The sequence below is a fragment of the Hipposideros armiger genome, unplaced genomic scaffold (assembly GCF_001890085.2).
Source record: "Hipposideros armiger isolate ML-2016 unplaced genomic scaffold, ASM189008v1 scaffold_5, whole genome shotgun sequence".
Taxonomy (NCBI): domain Eukaryota; kingdom Metazoa; phylum Chordata; class Mammalia; order Chiroptera; family Hipposideridae; genus Hipposideros; species Hipposideros armiger.
The window spans coordinates 2,323,433-2,337,223 of NW_017731355.1; the positions used below are offsets into that span (position 1 = coordinate 2,323,433).

The following is a 13,791-nucleotide window of genomic DNA, read 5'->3' on the forward strand; positions in this document are numbered from 1 at the left end:
GACAGGGAAATGAACTTGGATGGCTGGCCTGGGGTTTTTGAAGAGTGTGGATGTGCCTAAAATGTCTCCAGGGAGTTAGGAAAAACTGGCCCCTCCAGCTCCACTGAAGCAAGTCAGGAACAAGGTGAAATGACTTGCTGGGAAAGGAAGCCAAAAACTTAAGCTACCTTAGAAGCCAGATTATCTTGTTGCATGTTACTACTCACATGCATTTAACTTTTAATACACCTGAGTCTTTTGTAAAATTTAATTTAAATGTTCTTACCCATTAGATAGAATACTCTGTGATTGTATTCCAAACAGAATATTGTGAAGACCTGTTGATGTGGGAACATGGAAAGATGCCCACGATATATTGAAAAGTAATACAAATACTGATGATTCCATTTTTTAAAAAAGAATACATAGGGCCGGCTGAGTGGCGCGTTTGTTAAGAGCTGGTTTGGGACACCAGAGGACCCCGGTTCGGATCCCACATATGAGGGCCAGTGACACTGCCCTCTACAGCTAAGATGCTGAACAACAGCTCAACCTGGAATTGGGCTGCCAAGAGTTGCTGACAACGGCGTAGGATGCAGCCCCTGCTGCAGTGGATTGCCATGGGCTACCGTGTGTAGCCAGCAGCCAGTGTGAGCGGCTGTTCAGAAGCCAGCGCTTGATCTGCCTGGCCCGGGAAGAGCGTGATGATGGTGCCAGGTTGGGCCAGTGAAGCAACGTCCTCCACAACTAGACTGAAGAACAAAAGGACAGCAACTTGTCTGTTCCCCTTCCCCCAATTCCCCAATAAAAATCTTAAAAAATATATACATACACTTGTGTATACACCTTTGTTTGTTTGTATTTGTATAAAAAGATTCAGAAGACATACATACTAGGTTGTTCATGTATTTTACATATAACATTTTCACACCTCTTTAAATTACCAAATATCCTCTAGAACTCTCAACCCAATGCCCTGAAAACACATCGTGCGCTTTTCATTCTGGGTGCCTCTGTTGTCCTTTGCCTAGTCAGCTTCTCTCTTCCCTAATTAATAATCTTAGTCAACAATCAAGATTGACTCTACTTTCTGAAAATTTTGCAGAGCATTTAGGCAAAATTGTGCCTCTCTTCTCTCTGTACATCAAAAACATTGCTTGTTCATACTACTCATCTCGTAACATATATCAACATAAGGCATTTCTTGGATTGTTCACCTCTTCACATGTTCTCTTCATATGTATTTTTTCTCTCAACTAATAAATTATTTGTCGGTAGAGGCCAAATCTTGAGATACTTCTGATTCTCCATAATATTTAGTAAAATACCTTGGCATGGAGAGGCATGTATATAGTGATGGCTTTGCTTAAATGATTAAAGTTGGAAAACATTAAATATTGCATTTAAAAGGGAAGTTGAGTTTTTACTGTTTTTGAAAACTTCTTCCAGCACATCTTGTCCCATTTTAAACACTAAACCCATAAGTTGTTTATTCCCAGTTTTTAATTGTTTGTAAAGTATCTTTTTTATTATGGAATAAATAATGGTATCTACTGATAGTAGTATTCTTTCAGAGAAGATTTTGCCTAGAGCAGTATATCCCAAAGCAGTATAGGAGCAGGATGGGCCTGAGGGATAAACATGGCTTGGTTTCTCCCATGGAGAAGGAAATGGCTGGAGAATTTTGACATGTCAGAAGTCCATTTTTAATTTGTTCCCTATCCTATGCTACACTTTCATTTTCTTCATTATAAAGATGGAGGAGCTAGTTCATACCAGGAGAGAAAGGCAGAGGTAGAACAGAAGGCACAACAGGCAAAATAAGGCAGGGGCAATTAATAATGAAGTGAGGGCAAACCAAGAAGTATGAAGAGAATATAAGTTCCCTCAAGAAGCCTTAGAAGCATGGGGAAGGACATTGGGATAGTGGCTTGTTATTTTAATGGGATATTAAAAGAAAGGCTGAAGGACACAGAATTACTTGCCCTATAGAATGTTTCTTGAAAAGCAGTCTATGGTCAAAGAAATTTGAAAAATTATACACTAGATTATCATCTTGAAGAGTCACAAAGGATATCAGTAGACTAAAGATTTTGGGACATCTCTGGCATTAAGAAAAAAACCCCACAGTAAACCAGCTTAAAATGGATCATTTGAGTTTTCCAAACTTATTTGACCATGGAACTCATTTTTCCCACAATATCCAATAGATCGTGTGTATACAGTAAGTCCCTGACTTATGAACGAGTTCCGTTCTGGGAGAATGTTTGTTAAGTCGAATTCGTTTGTAAGTCTGACAAAGTGAGTCTTATACACCTTTGACACAAATATACAATGTAAAACCAGTGGTTGAACGATTCATGTTATAAGAATGAGTGACATCTACCATCTTTTTGCCTCAGTCCAATCTATTATTTTCACTTTTGTTTCCATGGTTATTGCTTTGCACTTCCTAGCAGTCCCCTCCACATCACCACTGCTTTTTCTCTTGCTTCCAGACATCCTGGGCTCTGACTGAGCACTGTACTACTGTACACTATCGCACTGTACAGTAAGCACACAGCAGCACAACTGTAACAATGTCCGGCAGACACGTGAGCTACTTCCTAGATTTGTTTGCATCTACGAATGTTCGTAATGTGAGGTCCGTTCATATCTGTGAAAGTTCGCAACTTGAATGTTCCTAAATCAGGGACTTACTGCAGTTTTATGGAAACTACTTTCAGAAATATTGGTCTGGGCTTCAATCATGATTTTACTAAGCCAAGGAGAATTAAAAAGATATACCTGCCAGTCAAGAAGTGAACAAAGGTACACAAGGAAAAAATTATGAGGGAAATTTGACAGGTAGCAAGTATATCAGGTTGCTGAAAGAGTAATTTAAAGTATGGGTATTTTTTCCTAATATCTTAAGGATAAAAGAGAATTACATGACAAATACTGGAAATTCATTAAGGCAAAACAGGATAAATTGGTATTGTCTGACTTTTAATTACAGATTCTGGAGTATTTAAAAAATATTTTCTTTGTAGGAAGCAACATAGAGAAGTCTTTTAAATCCTAATCTGGATTACTATAATGAAAACTAAAATCTGAATAGTTAAAACTTAATCCCTGAATGAGAATTTTCCATACCCTTTGGAAGACTGTAATTCCTGGACAGATTGATGCATTTATATGGCTGCTACTTCAAACATGTTAAAATGAAAAATGGCTCAAGGCTTAGGGGGGAATAAGATGTGAAAAGAGAGGTTGAGATAAAGATGGCATCAAACACTAATTTAGGCCATATACTTTCTTTATGTAGTTCTCTGAAAGTATGAAAACAAAACAACCATAGAAATATTGCTGTATTTGGAATCTGAGCCACATTTCTTATGCATTACTCAGAAGGGTAAGAAACAGAACACAATTAGGCAGCATACTAGGAGAGAATTCTTAGGTACCAAAACTTTAACTCAGCAATCATGCAAGACACCAGTATGAAAATCCCCTTAAATAAAGAAATAACAAAAAGTGGCATTTTTTTTTTTGGACTTTGCTATATTTGCAGTTTTGTAAGTTTGGCAAATAGAATTCTTAGAAATAAAAGTTTTAGCAATTGTTTAGCAATTTTTGTTTAGCAAAGGTTACTTTTAAAAAACCTATCGTATTTTTATTGATTGGTTTCATTCATTGAATCCACACATTTTTTTCTATTCTATTAGATTTAGATATTTTTTATGCTGAGAACACTTAACATGAGATCTACCCTCTTAACAATTTTTAAGTATACAATAGAGTACTGTTAATTAGCAACACAATGTGGTACAGATTTCTGGAACTTATCTTGTGTAAACGAAACTTTATACTTATTAAATAGCAACTCTCCATTTCTTCCTCCCCTAATGCCCTGGCAATCATCATTCTACTCTCTGTTTCTCAAAGTTTGACAATTTTAGATACCTCATATAAGCGGAATCATGCAGTATTCATCCTGTGACTGGCTTATTTCACTAACCATAATGTCTTCAAGACTCACACATGTTGTCGCATTTAGCAATGTTTTCTTTTTTAGGGTTGAAGACTATTTGACTGTATGTGTATACCATATTTTTTCTATCCACTCATTCGTTTACATTTTTTATCATTAAAATATAGGTGACACACAATATTATATTAGTTTCAGATGTACACCATAGTCATTCAACATTTCTATACCTAACAAAGTCATCACCATAAGTCCAGTAACAATTTGACACCATACCACGCTATCACAAAATTATTGACTATATTCCCTATGCTCTAGATTACATCCCCTTGACTTATTTGTTTTATACCTGAAAATCTGAACCTCTTAATCTCCTTCACCTCTTCCCCTTTTTAAAGTTTTTCAATTACAGTTGACATTCAATATTATTTTATGTTAGTTTCAGGTATACAGCATAGTGGTTAGACATTTATATACTTTACAAAGTGATCCACCTGACTATTCGAGTACCCAGCTGGCACTGTATATAGTTATTACTATAACATTGACTAGATTCCCTATGCTTTACTTTACATCCCCATGACTATTTTGTAATTACCAATGTGTACTTCTTAATCCCTTCCCCTTTTTTCATGCATCTCCAATCACCCTCACCCATCTGGCAAACATCAAAATGTTCTGTGTATCTATGAATTTGTTTGTTCATTTATCTTGTTCTTTAGATTCCACATATAAGCAAAATCACATGGCATCCGTCTTTCTCTGTCTGACAGACTCCACTCAGCACAATACCCTCCAAGTCCATCCATGCCACCACAGATGGCAAGAACCTATTCCCTCCCATGATTGAGCAATACTTCATGTATATATGTACCACCTCTTCTTTATCAATTCATCCATTGATGGACACCTACACCTTGGCTATGGATGCATGTGTCCCCTCGAAGTAGCATTTTAGGTTTCTTCGGATAAATAACCAGAAGTGGGATTACTGGGTCCTTCTTTGTCTCTTGTTATAAAGTCTATTTTGTCTGGCAAAATATTGCTACCCCAGCTTTTTGGTTTGTTTTTTCATTTCCATTTTCATGAAATATCATTTACCATCCCTTTACTTTCAGTCTGTTGTGTGCCTTTTGATCTAAAGTCAGTCTCTTGTAGGCAGCATATGTAAGACTCTTGTTTTCTTATCCATTCAACCATGCTGTCTTTTGACTGGAGCATTTAATCCATTTACATTTAAAACAAATATTGATAGATACGTAGTTATTGCCATTTTATTATTCATATTTTTTCATACCCCCCCCCCAATCTTAAATGAGTCCCTCTAAGATTCCTTGTAATTCTGGTTTGGTGGTGATGAACTCCTTAAGCTTTTTCTTGTCTGGGAAGCTCTTTATCTGTCCTTTGATTTTAAATGATAGCCTTGCTGGGTAGAGCACCCCTTGGTTGTGGGTCCTTGCTTTTCATCACGTTGAATATTTCATACCAATCCCTTCTGCAAAGTTTCTGTTAAGAAATCAGCTGACAATCTTATGGGAGCTCCCTTGTAGGTAAACTGCTTTTCTCTAGCTGCTTTTAAGATTCTTTGTCTTTAACCTTTGGCATTTCAATTATGATGTGTCTTGGTGTGGCCTCTTTGGGTTCATCTTCTTTGGGACTGTGTGTGCTTTCTAGGCTTGTATGTTTATTTCCTTTGCCAGGTTAGGGAAGTGTTCCATCATTATTTCTTCAAATAGGTTTTCAATTCCTTGTCCTCTCTCTTCTCTTTCTCGTACCCCTATATGATGTGAATATTGATATGCTTGATATTGTCCCAGAGCACCTTAAACTATTCTCATTGTTTTGGATTCTTTTTTCTTTCTGCTGTTCTGTTTGGGTGTTTTCTGCTACCTTATCTTTTAAATTGCTTATTTGATTCTTGGCTTCATCTAATCTACTGTTGATGTCCTCTAATATATTCTTCATTTCAGTGATTGTATTCTTTATTTCTGTCCGGTTCTTTTCAGTGTTTTCTACCTCCATTTTTATGTTTCCTATCATTTTGTTGAAGTTCTCCTTGAGATCAATGAGTATTCTTACAACCGGTGTTTTGAACTCTGAGTCTGGTAGATTGCTTGTCTCCATTTTTAGTTTTTTTTCTGGATCTTTGTTCTGTTCATTTGGGACATATTTCTTTGTCTCCCCATTTTGGCTGCCTCCCTGTTTGTTCTTATGTATTAGGTAGGGCTTCTATGTAGCCCGGTCTTAGTAGATTGGCCTTATGTAGTAGGTGTCCTGGGGGTCCCAGTGGCCCAGTCTCCCTGGTCACCTGAACTGGGTGTTCCACATGTGTCCCTTGTGTGGGCTGTGTGTGCCCTCCTGTTGTAATTAAGCCTTGGTTGCTGTTTGCATGTCAATGGGAGGAGCTGACCCTCAGGCTGACTGGCTGTGGTGTTTGACCATGTCCACAACTAACAGGCTGCTGTGTGTGGGCTTACCCCATGGAGTGGGATTCACCCCAGTAGGGCTTCAGTTCAGCTAGACTTCAGGTGATTTTCAATAATGGCTGTTCTATAGTTTCATTGTAATTTTGATGTAGTTGTGAGAGGAGGTAAGCACAGTGTTTACTTACTCTGCCATCTTGACCAGACCCCTCCTATCCATTCATCTGTTGATGGACACTTGTTTACTTCTAGTTTTTGGCTATTATGAATAATGCTGCATGGACATGGGGTTGCAAATATCTCTTTGAGATAATGATTTCCATTCTTTTGGATAAATACCCAGAAGTGGAATTGTTGAATCATGTGATAGTTCTATTTTTAATTTTTTGAGGACCCTCCTTACTGTTTTCCATAGCAGATGCACCATTTTGCATTTCTACCACCAGCACACAAGGGCTCCAATTTCTCCACATCCTCGCCAACAGTTATCTTTTTATAAAATATATATATGGGGTTGTCAGAAAAAAAAAGTCATGATGTATTTTGTCTATGGTTTTCAAAGGTTATTTATTTATATAAAGAACAAAGATCAATCAATGATATATTGCCCATTTTGTTCGATAACCTTTTGCCATCTTTCAGTGAGCTTTTTAATTTCTCGATCATAGAAGGACCTGTCTTTATTTGCAAAAACTGAACAAGGTGCTGATTTTCAGCCTCATCTGAAATGAACGTTATACCACGCAAGGAGTTGTTTTTTTGGTTGTTTTTTTGTTTTTGTTTTCTTCCAAGCCAAACTGTATCCAGCTTTATTAAAGATACTTTTCATAAACAACCATGGTATTTCAGGCAGGACATGGGCAATCGTTAACAGTATACAACAACTTTCACACTCCCTTCTTCAATGGACTACCAAAATCAGAAAGCCACTATAAAAACCCAATGAAGTTTTCATTTGATACTCTGAACAGGTAAAGTTTAGAGTGAGGGCTGACATTTCACATTAAGCATTGTTGTTTAACAACTTTTCACAAGCCGACCCTGACTTTCAGGAAATGAAATGAAAATGGCAGAATTATCAATCTGTAGGTCCATAATCTAAAAATGGAACTGCTGCTCTTCTGAGGGATGCCATCTCAATGGTGACACTATCAAGTCCGGATTGCCTGACATACTGGTAACCAATTTTTCTGGGTCAGATCCCAACAGGTCTCTGGATTTAAGGGAGTCAAGTCTATGCTTAAGGTGGAGAGAGAGAAGAGGACATAAAAACAAATTTGAGTTTTTCCACTCCACAAGGTGTTTGTGCCAAGGTGGCTAATGTGTATGAACATCAAGGGATCCCTCCTCCCAGGAACCAAGAGGAAGTCTCTCAAAACTAGAGGGGAAAAGGTGTTTTTCCCCATGTCAATCCAGCTTTGGAGACGTTCTATTAATAATATATGTCCTTCCCCAAAAAACAACAATGAAGTGTTCTGTGTGCTAACAACATAGCTTAAAAAAAAAGTAAAACAAAATTCTGCATTTTTATAAAACTTGATAAAAAAATAGTATTTCAAACTGTACAGTCACCAGAAGTACACAGTTATAAAAAATGCACACACTTCACTTGGCATCTCCAGCACCTTCAGCTTTCTGTGCCTGGTCTGTTTTGGCATCTCCGTTTTCTGCAGGGTTATTCCCATCCTTGCCTCTGATGAATGTCTGCTTTCGATGTCGTTTGAGGTGAATCATCAAGGTGGGACCAAGACCGTTTGCACACCATTATTGTAAACAATCCACTTCTCATTACCAGTTATCAGTCGCTTCAAAAAAAGGATTGTCTTCCTCACATTTAATGAGCATATTGCAGATGTTTATACTCGCCGTCAAATGACCTTCTTTGAGCTCATGCAGGACCCAAATATCGAGTGTGCTTATGTATCCCAGCTTCTTCAGGTGGTTGTGAACTCTTGAATGATGAATGTTCAATACTCCTGCCATCTCTCGTGTCATGTAACGTGGGTTTGACTTGATCAATGCCTTTATTTTGTCGTCATCAACCTCGATGGGCCTCCCTGACCAAGGAGCATCATTGAGATAAAAATCACCAGGATAGAATTTCGTGAACCATCGTTGGCACTGATGTTCTTATAGAGCATTGTCACTGTAAACTTTATGCAAATTTTCACAAGCTTGATGCGCATTCTTCTCTTTATGGAAGTAAAACAGTAAAATATGGCAAAAATGCACAATTTGGTCTTCCATCTTTAACTGTTGTAAAATCTCCAAAACTCAACCAAATCGCTCAATTTTTTTTTAGAGTGAAGCTAGAGCTGTTAGCTCTCAAATAACATAGCAATAACATAGATGCGAATGACTCTAGTACTTCCAAAAATAAACTAGTGCCATCTGTCGCAAACATGCGTCATGACTTTTCCAACAACCCTACATATATGTGTGTGTGGTGTGTGTATATATATTATATATTAGCCATCCTAAGAGATGTGAGGTTATATTGAATCCAAACATATTTACTGAGCACTTCTGCATTGTGCCTCAACTGTATTTTTGTTGTACTTTCAGGAAGCTTAATATTGTTGAATATATTTGTCAAATTTTATTAAACCTTTTCTTTCATATTTTAAATTTCTAAGAGCACTTCTTTAATCCCCGGATGTTCCTTTTTATAGAATCTTATTGTTTCATGAATATGGTCTATATCTCTGAGAATATTCATTACATGTATATATGTTTTCCAAGCATCACTACCTTTACCAGTTTGGAAAACAAAAAACTTCATGTCTAGAAAAGAAACAAATGGCCAACAGCTAAGCACTCAAAAAGCAAGATATGAAACTTAATTCTCAGTTGCTCTGGATAAAAGTCACCAGTTACTATCAGAGCAATTCTAAAAAGTATGCACATATGAACTTTTTTGATAGCCAAGAGCTAAATGTTGAGGGTAATAGTATGAATCTAGAGATGCAAAGATATTAATAGCTACCTCTGTGATTCCGAAAGTACTCTATGGAATCTTAATTTCAATGCATGCCATGGACAAACAGCTAATTCTTGAAGGGCCTTTTGAAAGACATTTGGTCTTAAATATGAAAAATACATTTCATGTTACAGTTTATCAATTATGTAGTAAGCACTGTCCTTCCCCCACCAATGAAAGAAAATCTGCCCAACCACCTAAAAAGATTCTTAAACAGAAAAGAACAAGCACATCAACATCTCTTTGGGTCTACAAAATTATTTATTCAAATTCAAGATTTTGGAGGGTCTTTGAATCTCAGAGTTTTCTGTATATTCAAAGGAATTGGTTTGTAGAGAAAATTATCATTAGATAGGAAGGGTGATAGCTCAAAGGATCTATTTATTGCAGGCATTGGCAATGCTTCAGAGGTGGAATGATGAGTTGGCTCTAGGATTCACCCTTTGGAAATGTACAACACTAGAATATGAATTGATAGCATTCCATTATTTACAGAAAACTAAGATGGTAGGGAACAGCCAAAGTTCACATCAGAGCATGATAAATGTACAGCAGGGCCAGCCAATACTTCTACTCCTGTCTCACTCTACCCTTCTCACACCTCAAACATCTTACCCATTATAAGTTTAAATGGGTTAACATTCTTTTCTTTCAAAATCAAGTATTAGATGAATAAACTGAATACCACTCACATGAATTACCAGAAATAAATCAATTTATTTTACAGAAAAGAAAATGGAGAACCGGTAATATTAAGTGATTTAACCAATATACAATGTCAGTTGGTGGCAGATTGGGTTTCTCAATCACACCAAACTATTGCTAAATGAAAGATAGTTTTATTTTGAGGATAGAGAAACAGAAGACTAAGAGAAAGGGTTTTCAGGGAAAGGTGGGCCTGAAAGGAATCTACAGAATGTCAAAATGACATTCTTGGCTAAACTTTTTCTTAAGAACAAAATTCTTAGCTAAACTTTTGTTAGCTAAGCCAGTATGAAGGGACTGGCATATAGGGATCCTTGATAAGAGATAAAGAAACACAAGTGGGGAAGTGTCTAAAAGAAAAGGTTCTCACAGTCAAAAAAGTGAAAAACAACCCACAGAATGGGAGAAAATTTTTGCAAATCATATATGTAAAGGACTTTTATCTGGACTATATAAAGAACTCTTACAACTCAATAATGAAAAAAAACAAATAACTCAATTTAAAACTGGGCAAAGGATCTGAATAAACGTTTCTTCAAAGATAATATACAAATGGCCAATAAGCACACGAGATGGTACTCAATGTCATTACTCATTAGGGAAATGCAGATCTAAACCACAAGGAGATACCACTTCAATCCACTTGACTGGCTATCAAGTAGACAATAAAAAGCATTGGTGAGGTTGTGGAGAAATTAGAACCCTCAAGTGGGAATGTAAAATGGTGCAGCTGCTTTGGAAAACAGTCTGGCAGTTCCTCAAGAGGCTAAACATAGTGACCATATGACTTAGCAATTCCATTCCTAGGTATTTACCCAAGAGAAATGAAAACATAAGTCTATACAAAATTTTGTACATGAACTTTCATAGCAGAAATATTATTTATAGCTAAAAAATATAAACAACCCAAATGTCCACCAAAGAATGAAATAAAATATGGCATATTCATACAATGTAAGATCATTAGGCTATAAACAAGAGTGAAGTACAGATACAAGTGACAACACGGGATAAACCTTGAAAACAGAATGCTAAGTGGAGGAAGCCAATCACAAAAGGCCACATACTGTATTCCATTTATACAAATCTCCAACAAGCGAATCTATAAAGGCAAAAAATAGATTTGTGTTTGCCTATGGCTGGAGGGGACAGTGACAATGGGAGAGCAGGGGGGAGTGATTGTTAAAAGGTACAGGGCTTCTTTTCGGGGTGATGAAAATGTTCTAAAATTGACTGTACAGGTAGTAAGGGTTGCACAGTTCTGTGACTATACTCAAAACCCCTGAATTGTATACTTTTAATGGGTGAACTGTATGGAACATGAATTATATCTCAATAATATTCTTTTTTATTTTTAATTTTTCAATTACAGTTGACATTCAGTATTATCTTATATTAGTATTACAAAACAGAAAAGGTCCCAATCTGGTCTGGTATTTTCTGTGGCAGTTAATAACTAGTAGGCAGCTCTTTATAAGTAGGAAATTTAAGAGTAGCTGACATATGCCCCCCCAAATGTAAGTTACTTTGATGGCAATATCTAAACTTTGAATCTGGCTCTGGATGCTATAATAAAGCTTTGGGGATTTAGTATGGGTGGCAGAGGATACCGAGTAATATAAAGGATGGTCTTTGTTCTAACTGCAGGAATGAGAACCAAAAACAAACACCTAATATTATACAGCTGAACAAGAGAAAAATAATAATGGGGCAGATAATAAATTCAGAGGTCTGATAAATAATTTCTGACAGAGTAGACTTCATGGAAGTAAACGCTTATTCTTGACAGAATTGTGGTGAGAGTGGGCAGATCAGTGGATAAAGAGTAATTCATATTCACAGGGCCATGAGTTGACCAATTCGGGGCAAAAGTGGTTTAGCTGGAGATAAGGAGAGGAAAAGTACTGTATGTACTAAGAGGCATAGTATGTGAATTTTATTGGGCTAACAAGGCGGCACCCCTAAGTCAAGACTCAAAAGGACATTTTCCATTTCACAAGCGTCTCTTAGAAACAAAATACTGTAAGCCAACAGGCTAAAATAGTCTTTCCAAATAAAATTTAAATCACATCGGATTGATGCCTCTGGCGACTTGAGTTCATCTTACCACTTAGAATGTGCAATAATCGCACATAAAGGTTTTATAACGAAGAACGATAAATCTGTCGCAATTAAAACTGCAAGAGCAACGTGGCTCTGAATAGTCTTGGAAGTTAAAGCGACCAAGAAGTCCCCGGGTGAGTGTCGGGGATCAAACGTACCTCGAGCCACCCGAGGAAGAGACAATACGAAGGCATCCCGGGAACTGCATTTTTGCAGGTAAACCCGGGTTGGGCGCTCCGGCAAGGAGGCTGCCTGCGGTCCGGGCGTGGAGGCAGAGAAGCTGTGGCGGCCGGGCAACCAGCTCACCTCGATCGTGCCCAGGTACTCTCCGCGTTTCTATGGCTAACGTCAACTCCGGCTGGCGCCACCAGGCGCGGAATTAAGCGCGCGCTCGGGGGCGGGCCGGGCGCCCAGCTCGCCACGCCCCTCGGCCTCCGCTCACATCTGGGTGCTTCCCTTCCGGCCGGCCAGGCGGGGCGGATCGGGACAAGAGACGCGCTCCATTCTCTCCATCCCTGGACCAACACTTGCCTTGCGGGGAGCTGTGGGAGTCGCTCACGCGCCGGCCTCGCCTTGGGCCCAGACGCGGCAGCAGGCAAGAGATTCGCAGACCTAGTCCTGAACTTTCACCCGGGCCGCACCCTTACGCAAGAGCGTCGTTGCCTTGGTGATGTGACGTTCCTCGGCAGGGTAGTGCTCGCGTGCAGATAGACGCGCGGTCGCCATCTTGTGAGCGTCTGGTCCCTGGTGGCCTGACCGCGGGGAGGGCGGTGTTGTGCGACTCCAACCACCCAGGGTCCTGCGATCTTCATTAACCACACCCGCAGTGTAGCCGTTGCCACCCAACACACCGATAATAAATATCTTTAAGTGATACTTCATACGTCCTCTTCAGCTTGGGAGATTCGGAACTGCATTTACGTGCACGCTAAAGCCCCCTTATTGCATTTTTCCCCAATGGGTGGATTTGTGACTGCATATTTAAATACAAGGAACCAAAATGTCTATCACTGAAACATGTTACCAAGATGTCTGTTCATTAATAAAATACAGGGAAGTGCCCGTGTTCAACTGGAAAAAGAAAAGTGGCGGATTGTTATTAGCATTAATTTCAGATCTGGGAATCTTCACAGGGTGTCCACCCATAAAGTCCCCAGTTTTGCTAGTTTAAAAGTTAACCATATGCCCTGTTCCTACCACCTCCGTTTTCCGTGAAGTTTCATTTCTGCCCAGGTTCTGGACACCTTCCAGATTACCTGTCGGAGGGACACAGTGCATCCCCTGAGACCTTTAAATTGGTCTCAAATGATTTAGAGGTTCCTATAAGGGAACTTGGAAGCCAATTAGCATCAAGGTGCCGGCGTTTTCCCCTTGCAATTGATAACCTTAGCAATTCTGCATGCTTGGGACTTCTGAGTGGCTTGAGGACTGTCTCCTTTGGCTCTCCTTATCTTAAAATTATATGTGTGGTCTTTTTTTTTTTTTCCTGGCTTTACTGAAAATGATGGCTTAGTTCTTAAGCATTTAGGTTTTCAAGCCATAATGGGAAAAACGTTTGTGTTAATATTAAAAGAAACCCAAGGCTTATAAAAAAGAAGCTACAACTCTAGCCAGAGGAAAAATGTAATTTA

The 13,791-nt window shown here is 38.5% G+C and overlaps 1 protein-coding gene across 3 annotated transcripts in view; it reads right to left on the reverse strand.

Moving 5' to 3' along the window:
- The window catches only part of PCNX4 (pecanex 4), a 42,200-nt gene extending 28,654 nt beyond the window's left edge, over positions 1 to 13,546 (reverse strand). Inside the window, exon 1 of one of the 3 annotated variants that reach the window (XM_019644581.1) lies at positions 12,692 to 13,546. The gene's annotated coding sequence lies outside the window, so the exon portion shown is untranslated. Of the gene's footprint in view, positions 1 to 12,318 lie in introns of all 3 variants that reach the window. The other 2 variants (XM_019644572.1, XM_019644562.1) reach the window with 2 other exon arrangements.
- Positions 13,547 to 13,791: the final 245 nt, after the last annotated feature.